The following is an 11,309-nucleotide window of genomic DNA, read 5'->3' as shown; positions in this document are numbered from 1 at the left end:
GCTACTTTAGGACAAACACTGCTGCTCCCCTATTTTAAAACTTTCCTTTCCCCGTAAGGTGTATTTCTGCGGTCACTGGGGACTTTTCCAGCTAGTAATAAACACGGAGATTCAAGCAACTCAAAGGATCTTACATATACTTTTACAAATCATTAAAGAAGATACAAATAAACCGCCAGCAGGGGTTATCTCCTGGGAAGGGGATGGGACTGTGTAGAGGGAGGTCAAGAACACTTACTGTATCTGGATTGTTAGAATATTTTGCAAAGAAAACATATCCATTCATTACATATATAAAGTAATTAATCATGGAGAAACCAGAAGAACTACATGCTCACATTAAAATTTTAATCTATATATTCTGTCAAATAGTTGGAAATAAAAGTTCCCCTGTGCCTGATTTCCCCAACCTACTCCCCAGAAGAAAGCCCTGTTAGAAAGTGTTTTTTATGTTCTTCCTCTGATGTTTTGAGCATATTTAAACATATCCATTTCTCTCTATATTTTCTCTACACAAAATTGGATCTAAAAATATGTTTCTGAACTTCCTTTATTCACCTAAGACTATGCATGTCTTCAGAAAAACAATGGTTCTTAGAAATACGCCACACACAATTTTTTAAAAATAATAAACTTTATTTTATAGACCAGTTTTAGATTAATATCAAAATTGAGTGGAAAGTACAGAGATTTCTCATATATCCTTTGTTCCCATACATAAACAGCCTCTCCCACTATTAATATCCTACACCAGGGTAGTACATTTGTTACAAACAATGAACTTGTATTGACATATCATTATTGCCCAAAGTGCATAGTTTACATTCAGATTCACTGTTGTTTTTGTGCATTCTATGGGTTTTGGTGAATGTATAATGCTATGTATTCACAATTATAATATCATGTAAAACAGTTTCACTGCCCTAAAAATCATCTGTGCTCTGCCTATTCATTGCTCCCTCATCCAACCCCTGGCAACCACTGATCTTTTTTACTGTCTTCATTGTTTTGCCTTTTCCAGAATGTCAGATAGTTGGAAACATTCAGTATGGAGCCTCTTCAGATTGGCTTCTTTCACTTAGCAGTATGCATTTAACATTCCTTCATATATTTTCATGGCCTGTTAGCTCATTTCTTTTTAGTGCCGAATAATATTTACCCTTTACGTCCTGAAGGGCATCTTAGTTGCTTCCAAGTTTTGGCAATTATGAATTAAGCTGTTGTAAACCTCCATGTGCAGGTTTTTGTGCAGACAAAGTTTTCAACTCATTTAGATAAATATCAGGCAGTGTGATAGCTGGATGGTATGGTAAGAGTATGTTTAGTTTTGTAAGAAGATCCCAAATTGTGTTCCAATGTACCTATACCTTTTTGCATTCCTATTAGCAATGAATGAGAATTCCCATTGCTCCATATCCTTGACAGCATTTGGTGTTGTTGGTTTTTTCAATTTTGGCCATTCTAATAGGGATACAGTGATATCCCCAATGACATGATGTTGAGTATCTTTTTATATGCTTGTGTGCCATTAGTATATTTTCTTTGGTGAAGGGTCTGTTCAGGTCTTTGGCCCAGTTTTTAAGTTTGGTTGTCCATTTTCTTATTGTTGAATTTTAAGAAATCTTTGTATATTTTGGATAACAGTCCTTTATCAGATGTGTCTTTGGCAAATACTTTCTCCTAGTTTGGCTTTTCTTCTCATTGTCTTGATGTCAAACTCTTTTTAATATGAATGGATGCATAGCATTACATTCAGTACCTTAAATTATTTAACCAGTTTCCTCTTGATGGGAACTGATTAAATAATTTTTGTATAGGTTGTTTCCACTTTTTTGCTATTAGCTGTTACAAAGAACACTAACAACCATATCTGAGTATCTATGTAAATATACATGCATATATATGTGTGTATTAACTATCTAATAGAGGAATTCCAATATCAAAGGGCATGTACACTTAATATTGTCATACATATAGCCAACTTACCTTCCAAAACAAAGTAGTACCTTCAAAAATAATTGATTTTTTTTGAGCCAGGTTGTGCTTTATTGACCCCTGCGATGCGCAGGCCTTGACCGCGCATTTCCGTAGTGGGTATAGCTGCTCTTTCCGCTGCTGCTTCTTGGTATTCAAGTTCTCTTCATGTTTGTTGAGCCATCGGCGCATGGCCCCTGTTTTCTTGGGCCGCAGATCCAAGGGCTTGTACTTCTTACCCTTGTAGAATTTCCTGAGGTTCTCCTTCTGAGTCTGGTTAATGACGGTGAGAACACGGGCAATGGATTTGTGAACCACTCGGATCTTAGAAAGCTTGGAAGCCGTGCTGCCTGTGATTTTGGCGCGGAGCAGCTGGGACAGCTCCACCTTCAGGTCGCCAGCTGTTTGAGCAGTTCCTCCTTCTTGCCGCGAAGATCTTGAGCTTTAATTTTGGCCATGTCTAGACAAGACACCTGATAATTTATTGTGTTTTGAGCCCCTCTGTGAGGTAGATAAATAGCACATTCCAGTTAATTTTCAAGATTAACAGCGGGGGTAGAATCAAGATACTTGAAGGAAGTCATAATGACCTCCTCCCAGGACCAATCTGGAATTACAACTAAATTGTGGAGAAATCACCTGGAATAAACAACTGAACAATATTGAAAGAGGAACCTTATAACCTGGGACAGACAGAAGAATCAGCTTTAGTACAACCTAACTGGTAAGGATACAGTAGAGACTCAAGAAGGCGGGCAGGGTGCCCATGGGTGACAGTACCAAAAGGATATTGAAACAGCCAGTTGGATTCCCCTGAGAAGAGCAGGGTCTAAACCATAGATGGGGATCTCCAGCCTACAGCACCAGAGCCCAAAAAGTACACAGATAACAGCCAGCTGCGAAAAGCAGCAGGGTTGCTCTCTGCCTGAGACAGGTGGCTAGAGACACAAAGAGCCTTTTAAAGGGCCAATGCATAAGCTTTTATTTGCAGCCACTTACCCTGGTCTCTGGCAAAGGCAGGGGCAGAGTAGGCTAGAGATGACAGAGTAGAGGCTGAGAAAGGATGCTTTCGGGAGAGAACTGAGAGAGTAGCCAGCGGGATCCTGGTGCTGACTCATCCTCCATGCGGCAGCAGTGTGAAAGGACCCAATAACCCTGTCCCCAGGAGGGACTCTACCTTGCCCTGTGATGTCTTAGCTGGCCTGCTGAATGCAGAGTGACTAGATTAACAGTTGAAGGAGATAGCCACAGACAGTAGATTCCTGGAAGGCTCAAATAGACTACCTAAGGTCAGACAGGGTCAACATCTGACATCATCAGAGGCAGATCCAGAAAGAAAAAACAGCAGTCTCCTACCATAGAAATTCACACCACAAAGTCAGGAAATCAAGACAGATCAATTTAAGAAGCAGGAGCAAAAAAGAAGAATCTCACAAATAATGGGAAGACAATGAAACACCCCCCAGTCTAAGGGAATGGAGGAATCCCCAGAAGGAGAACTAGAGGCAAGTAAACTATCAGATATTGAGTTCCAAACAACGGTTCTAAGGAAGCTCAAAGAACTCAGTGAGCTCAGAGAGAATTACAAAAAAACTACAGGGAAACTACAAGAAACTTACTGCAAAATATATCAGCATGAAAAAGGACATAGAAACTATCAATAAGACACAAGAAGAAATGAAGAATACAATTTCTGAATTGAAGAACACAATAGAGGGAATCAAAAGCAGGCTACATGAAGCAGAGGAACGAATCAGTGAGCTGGAGGAAAAGGTAGAAAAAAGCTCCCAGAAAGAGCAAGAAAGTGAAAAAAGACTCAGAAAGCATGAAGAGGTATTGAGGGAAATGCAGGACACCTAAAATGTAATAATATCCGTATAACAGGATACCAGAAGGAAAAGCAGAAGAGGAAGGGATGGAGAACCTGTTTGCAAAAGAAATGATGGAAAACTTCCCTAATTTGAGGGGAGAAAAAGTCACACAAGTCCAGGAAGCACATAGGGTCCCATTCAGGAAGAACCCAATGAGGCCCACTCTAAGACTCATCATCATTAAAATGGCAAATATCAAAGATAAACAGAGAATCCTAAAAGCAGCAAGGGAGAAAAAGGTAGTGACATACAAGGGAGCCCCGATATGGCTAGCAGCTGACTTCTCAACAGAAACACTACAGGCCAGAAGGGAATGGAAAAAAATATTCCAAGTCATGAAAAGCAAAGGCCTACATCCAAGACTGCTCAACCCAGCAAGGCTCTCAATTAAAATGGAAGGCGAAATAAGGATTTTCCCAGAGAAAAGATGGCTAAAAGAATACACCTCCAGCAAACCAGCATTGCAAGATATGCGAAAGGGACTGCTTTAAGAAGATGAAGAAAAAGAGTCTATGAGTACCCAGGTCCTTTCACAGTCACCAATACTTGATATTACCAGCATTTTTAATACTTAATCTGATTGTGACAATGATGTGTTATTTTAAGTGTTACTTTATTATTTGTTGAAACTAAACCTGTTTCTGTATATTTCTTGCCTATTTATCATTTTTTAAAAAAGCTTTAAGTGACTTTATGGTATTCTTTATCCATTTTTTTGACTAAATATTTGTAGAATTTTTCCCTTAATAAAAAAAAACTATTAACCCTTTTTTAGATGTGTTGCAAATACTTTTCTATTCTATTACTTGTCCTTTAACTTTTTTTATATGTATATTCCTGTTTAGTCTTATATGTTTAATATAGTCATATTGTCAATATTTTACTTTATAGCTTCTGGGTTTGACTATTTTACTTCAGGGTAAGAAAAATATTATTTTGTATTTTCTCCTAAATCTCCTTAGATTTTACATACTGATTTTTAACTCACCTGAATATTATTTGTATCATGTGTGAAATAGGGCTCTATATTTGTTTTATTTCAAGTAATATTGGTTCATGCATCTTATTTGTTGAATAAGCCTTATTTTCCCCATTGATTTGAAATATCAATTTAATCATATATTACATTGTTAGATAGATGTATACATTTGTTTCTAGAATGCTCATTTTATTTCATTGATCTACTTGATTATTTCTGTGCTGGTGTCATGTTACTTTAATAGCTGAGACTTTACAATGGATTTAAATTTTTTAATATTTTATAATGGATCTTAACATTTAAAAATAAATAAATAAAATCTGCACTTAAAAAAAAAGAGAAAGAAAGAACTCTTACCTTTTGCGACGACATGGATGGAACTGGAGAATATTATGCTAAGTGAAATAAGCCAGTCAGTGAAAGACAAATACCATACGATCTCAATTATAAGTGGAATCTATTCAACAAAATAAGCTAATGAATAAAATAAACCACAGGCATGGAAACATGGAACAGACTGAAAGTGACCACAGGGGATGGGGAAGGAGGACAATGGTGGAAAGAAGAAGGAGGGACTAAACAAAGAACATGTATGAATGACTGATGGACATGGACAACAGAGTGGGAATTGACTGTGGGAGCAGAGGGGTGGGGTGGGATGGGCAGAGGAGGGCAAAGCAGGAAAAATTGAGACAACCGTAGTAGAATAAACATGATTTAAAAATTAAAAAATGATTAACAGCAAATTAAGGATCACTTACTTGTACATTAAATATTTCACTAGGATAGTCATTTTCAAAGTTTTGTTTAAGAATCACTTGAGGGATTTATCCTGGGGATTCAAGGTTGACATAAAATTTGCAAATCAATAAATGTGATACAACACATAAACAATATGAAAGATAAAAATCACATGATTATATCGATAGATGCATAAAAAGTATTTGATAAAATCCAGTGCCCATTTATTATAAAAAATTTCACCAAAGGGGGAATACAGGTATCACACTTCAACATAATAAAGGCCATATACAAAAAACCAACAGCCAACATCATATTCAATGAGCATAAACTAAAAGCATTTCCCATAAGATCAGGAACAAGACAGGGATGTCTGTTTTCACCACTCTATTCAACATAATACTGGAAGTCCTAGTCATAGTCATCAGACAAGAGGAAATAAAAGACAACCAAATTCGTTGAAAACTCATTATTCACAGATGACATGATATTGTACATACAAAACCCAATAGGCTCTACCAGAAAACTACTAGACTTATTAAATGAATTCAACAAAATAGCAGATAAAAAATCAATAGTCAGATATCAATGGCATTTTTATGTAACAATAATGAATTACCAGAAAGAGAAACTAAGAAAACAATCGCATTTACTATTGCAATAACAAAAAAATAAGGTCCCTAGGAATAAATTTAACAAAGGAGATAGAAGACCTGTACTTGGAAAACTATAGGACACAGAAGAAAGAAATTGACAAAGATACAAAAAGTGCAAGTGCACACCACGTTGATGAATTGGAAGGATTAACATCATTAAAATGTCCATACTACCCAAAGCAATCTATAGATTCAATGCAATTCCTATTAAAATAACAATAGCATCTAGATCTAGAACAAATGTTCAAAAAATTTATATGAAACCATAAAAGACCTCTAATAGCCTTAGCAATCTTGAGAAAGAAGAACAAAGTGGGAGAGATCACAATACCTGATATCAAATTATACTGTAAGACCACTGTAATCAAAACAGCCTGGTACTGGCATAAGAACAGACACATAGGTTAATGGAACAAAATAGAAAGCCCAGAAATAAATCCATACCTTTATGGTCAATTAATAAATACTTGACAAAGGAGGTAAGAGCATACAAAGGAGGAAAGAGCATGCAATGGAGTAAAGACAGTCTCTTCAGTAAATGGTGTTGGGAGAACTGGATTGGTACATATAAAAAAAAAAAGAAAGAAACTAGACCACCAACTTACACCATACACCAGAATAAACTCAAAAAGGATAAGAGATTTAAATATAAGTCATGATACCATTAAAATCCTAGAAAAAACACAGGCAGTAAAATTTCAGATGTCTTGCATGTTTTGCATGTCTTGCATGAAAATGTTTGCTGATATATCTCCTAGGTCAAGGGAAACAAAGGTATAAATAAACAAATGGGACTACATCAAATTAAAAAGTTTCTGCACAGCTAAAGAAACCACCAGCAAAATTAAAAGTGAACACACTGTATGGAAGAACATATTTGCCAATGGTACATTTGACAAGAGTTTAATCTCCAAAATATACAAAGAGCTTATATGCCTCAACACCAGGAAGACAACCCAATTCAAAAATGGGCAAAGGACCTGAATAGACATTTCTCCAAGGACGACATACAGATGTCCATAGGCATAAGAAAAAGTGTACAACATCAGTAGTCATCAGAAGGATGCAAATTAAAACCACAATAAAATACCACCGTATACCTGCAAAATGGCTATCATGAATAAATCAACGAACAACAAGTGCTGGTGAGGATGTGGAGAAAGGGGAACCCTAGTGCACTAGAGGTGAAAATGTAGACTGGTGTAGTCACTGCGGAAAACAGTAGGTAATTACCTCAAAAAATTAAAAATGGTACTGCTTTTTGACCCAGTGAATCCACTTTTGGGAATATGTCCTAAGAATCCCAAAACACCAGTTCAGAAGACTATATGCACCCCTATGTTCATAGCAGCATCATTTACAATAGCCAAGATTTGGAAACAGCCTATTGCCCATCAGTAGATGAATGAATAAAAAAAGTTATGGTACATTTACACAATGGAATACGACATAGCAGTAAAAAAGAAGGAATTTTTAGCTTTGGTGATAGCATGGGTGGAACTGGAGAGTGCTGTGCTAAGTGAAATAAGCCAGTCAGTGAAAGACAAATACCGTATGATCACAATTATAAGTGAAATATAATGAACAAAGTAACTAACGAGCAAAATAGAATCAGAGGACTGTCAGCTGTAAGAGGGGAAGAGGGAGGTAGGGAGTGGTTGAATGGTGAAGAGATTAGTCAAAGGATATATACGCATGACCCACGGACTGGACAATGGTGTAAGGATATACTGTGGGAGTGGTGGTAGGCTGGGTTGAGGGGAAAGGGGGAAAAATTGGGACTCTGGTAATAGCATAAACAGTAAATATATATATATATATATAAATTAAAAATCACCTGAGACCCATAGTCGATCAACAAATATTAGCTGGTCTGTTATTGACCTGGCTTCCAAATTATTTATAATTTATATTTGGTAGAAAGTGGGCTACTAACTTCATATAAGTAGAGTGATCATACAACTTATTCAAATGACTGGAAAACTGGCATAACAGAGACTATCCCAAACAAAACAATATTTATCATACATATTAACTACAATAACAACTTTATAAAGGTATATTTTTAAGTTAAAAAAAAAACCAGGGACAGAACTATATATAGAATAATACATTATGTGTAAAAATTAAGGAAAAAAATTGTTTACATGTGTAGAAAGAAACTGGAAGTATGCACCAGAGAAACAGATAAGGTAGGATGGTAAAAAGATTTTATTATTTATATTATATCAAATGGTAAAAATTAACATAAAAACTATACAAATAAAAGATTGGGGAAGGGGGAGAGAGAAGTCTGCTTAATGATGTGAATGAAAAAATGGGGTTCTATGGAAATTAACCTCACAGTGTATTCTAATCATAAATTCCTAACTAGGCAGGTCATGGTAGATAGTCATGCCCCAGACTTATAATTCTTTTTTCTTTCCTTTTTATTGAATGTATTGGGGTGACACTGGTCAACAAAATTGTACAGGTTTCAGGGGTACAATTCTACAGTGTATTTTGTGTGCATCACCCCAAGTGAAGTCTCCATCCATCACCATTTATCCCCCCATTCCCTCTTCTACTTTCCTCCACCCTTTTCCCCCCAGGCCTATAACTTTAGTGAAAAGTTTTAAACCAGCTTTATCCATTGTTCTCCTGCATCTTGGTTAACACTTTCCACTGAGATGTCAGACATAGTACCCCTGGAAGGCATGACCACTTAAGAAAGCACATAATCTTGTTAACTACCCTGTAATCTAATAACCACCTTGCTTTCTCCAATGGCCAAGTAATCTTCCTTACCTCTCCTTAATTTCAAATGCATTAAAAAAAAAAAAAGGCTCACTGTTGATGGGAATGCAAGCTGGTACAGTTATTGTGGAAAACAATGGAATTACCTTAAAAAACTAAAGGTGGAACTGCCTTTCAATCCAGCGATCCCATTGCTGGGACTATACCCTAAGAATTGTGAATCAACAATTCAAAAGAACCTCTGCACCCCAATGCTCATAGCAGCGTTATTTACAACAGCCAAGTGCTGGAAACAGTTTAAGTGCCAATCAATAAATGAGTGGATCAAAGAAATGCGGTACATTTACACAATGGAATGCTATGCAGCAAAAAGAAAGAAGGAACTCCCGCCCTTCGCGACAGCACGAATGGAACTGGAGAGCATTACCCTAAGTGAAATAAGCACAGTGGTGAAAGACAAATACCAAATGATCTCACCTATAAGTAGAACCTAATCAACAAAACAAACAAATGAGCAAAATAGAACCAGAGACTTGGAAATAAAGAACAAACTGACAGTGACTAGAGGGGAGAAGAGGAGAGGATAAGAAGAGTGGGGAGGGGAAGAGGCAAGCAAAGGGAACACGAATAGAGGACTCATGGGCACAATGGGGGAGATGGACTGTGGGAGTAGGGGAGGGCCAGGTAAGGGTGAGCAATGGGGAAAAAGGCAGGGCAACTGTAACTGAATAACAATAAAAAAAATATTTCAAAATTATCCTGGCTGGCTTGGAGTAGTATCCCCTACACCCCTGCTTGGTTGGGGGGTGGGAGGGGACAGGGAAGTTTGCGGGTTCTATATCCATTTGAGCAAGTACCGCAGGCAACCAATCGATGTTTCTCTCACTCATTGATATCTCTCTCTCTCTCCCTCTCTCTCTTAATAAACATCCTCAGGTGAGCATTAAAAAGAAAACACTCCAGCCCTGGCTGGTATGGCTCAGTGGACTGAGTGCCAGCCTGTGAACCGAAAGGTGGAAAGGTGGCCAATTCAGTTCCTAGTCGGGGCACATATCTGGGTTGCGGGCCAGGTCCACAGTTAGGGGAGTGCAAGAGGCAACCAACCAACGTATCTCTTGTGCATCCATGTTTCTCTCCCCGTCCTGCCCCCCTCTAAAAATAAATAAATAAATAAAAATCTTTAAAAAAAAACCCCTCCAAATAAATGCACAACACAAATGTACACACACAGAGTTAGAATAAATGTTCAACCTTTGGTTATCTTAAGGCAGAAAACCCAACGTTGTTTTAAAACTCTCAATAACAGATTTGGGTGTGTCCCTAAGTCTCTTACAGGAGCAGCCAGGTTAAACTAGCTAATAGAAGATAAAATGCATTACTAGAAATGTTCATGGGTAAATGACAAATGTAAATATAAGTTTCCTTGTTTATAAAGGTCTTTTAAAAAAGACCATGAAAGAGTCAGAATTTACAAGTGCCTCTGCAGAATTATTTATAAAGTTACCTAAATAGAAATAGGTCCTGGTGGGAAAAGATAAAATAGTAGGCTGTATTTATGTAACAGGATTGTATTTCGAGATGTTAATTTATTAATTGTACCAATGTGTTTTGCTCACTATATCATTTCTCAGCCTCCACACAACCCCACCCCACCCTACTCTGCACAGGTCCTTTGTGTCTAGGTCTTTTGTAGTTCCTTTCCCTGGATTTTTTGTAAGAGGGAAAGCGAAAAGCAGCTTAAAGCAAAATGCTCTTCAGATCTTTTGTGAAAGTGTAATCCCAGTCAAGAGGAGGGAAGAAAGAGAGAGACCTCTGCCTGAGAGAGTAATGGAGTGGGGTAGGAGAAGGGGAGATTCTCCTATACTGGGGAGGGTCCTGGAGTACCAGGGGCTTCATTAATATTTTGGGGGCCCAGGGAGGGGTCAGACCTCAGAGTGCTGCCAAACATCAGTTGGGGTCCTGCTGCCTACCACCACCCTCTAGGCAAAATTCTTGAGGCAAAGTTTTGGTATGAAATGAAAGGACTCTATTTAAAAGCTTCACAATTTTGGAATAAGTTTTCCACATGCATTAGTCACTAAAGCCTATCAATTAAGGCTAAACTCTTTAATAGCTGAGTTCTATCATTTCCCCCATTTAGTTTTAATTATCTTATTTCTACAGGGTTAGTTTACCAACTAAAACAACGTAAGATACAAAAGCTACACAGCTTTGGGAGAATGGCAGGCTTCTGTGTCAAAGGTCATCCCCTGTAGAACACCCAGAGAAGAATAACCCAGTCACCCTCTGCCAGGCCAGCCTGATCCTAGGCTGCATCCGGAGTTCCTTCCCATCCAAAATAATGTCCATTGA

General features: G+C 37.6%; 1 pseudogene; it reads right to left on the bottom strand.

Annotated features, from left to right (window-relative positions):
* Positions 1-34: 34 nt before the first annotated feature.
* LOC129081382 (60S ribosomal protein L35-like) lies at positions 35-2,432 on the bottom strand (annotated as a pseudogene).
* Positions 2,433-11,309: the final 8,877 nt, after the last annotated feature.

This window comes from Pteronotus mesoamericanus, unplaced genomic scaffold, assembly GCF_021234165.1.
Source record: "Pteronotus mesoamericanus isolate MK-2021 breed Mesoamerican mustached bat unplaced genomic scaffold, CSHL_Meso_final contig_98, whole genome shotgun sequence".
NCBI classification, from domain to species: Eukaryota; Metazoa; Chordata; class Mammalia; order Chiroptera; family Mormoopidae; genus Pteronotus; species Pteronotus mesoamericanus.
Note: the sequence above shows the minus strand (reverse complement) of the source record. Positions and strands in the feature narration are given on the sequence as shown.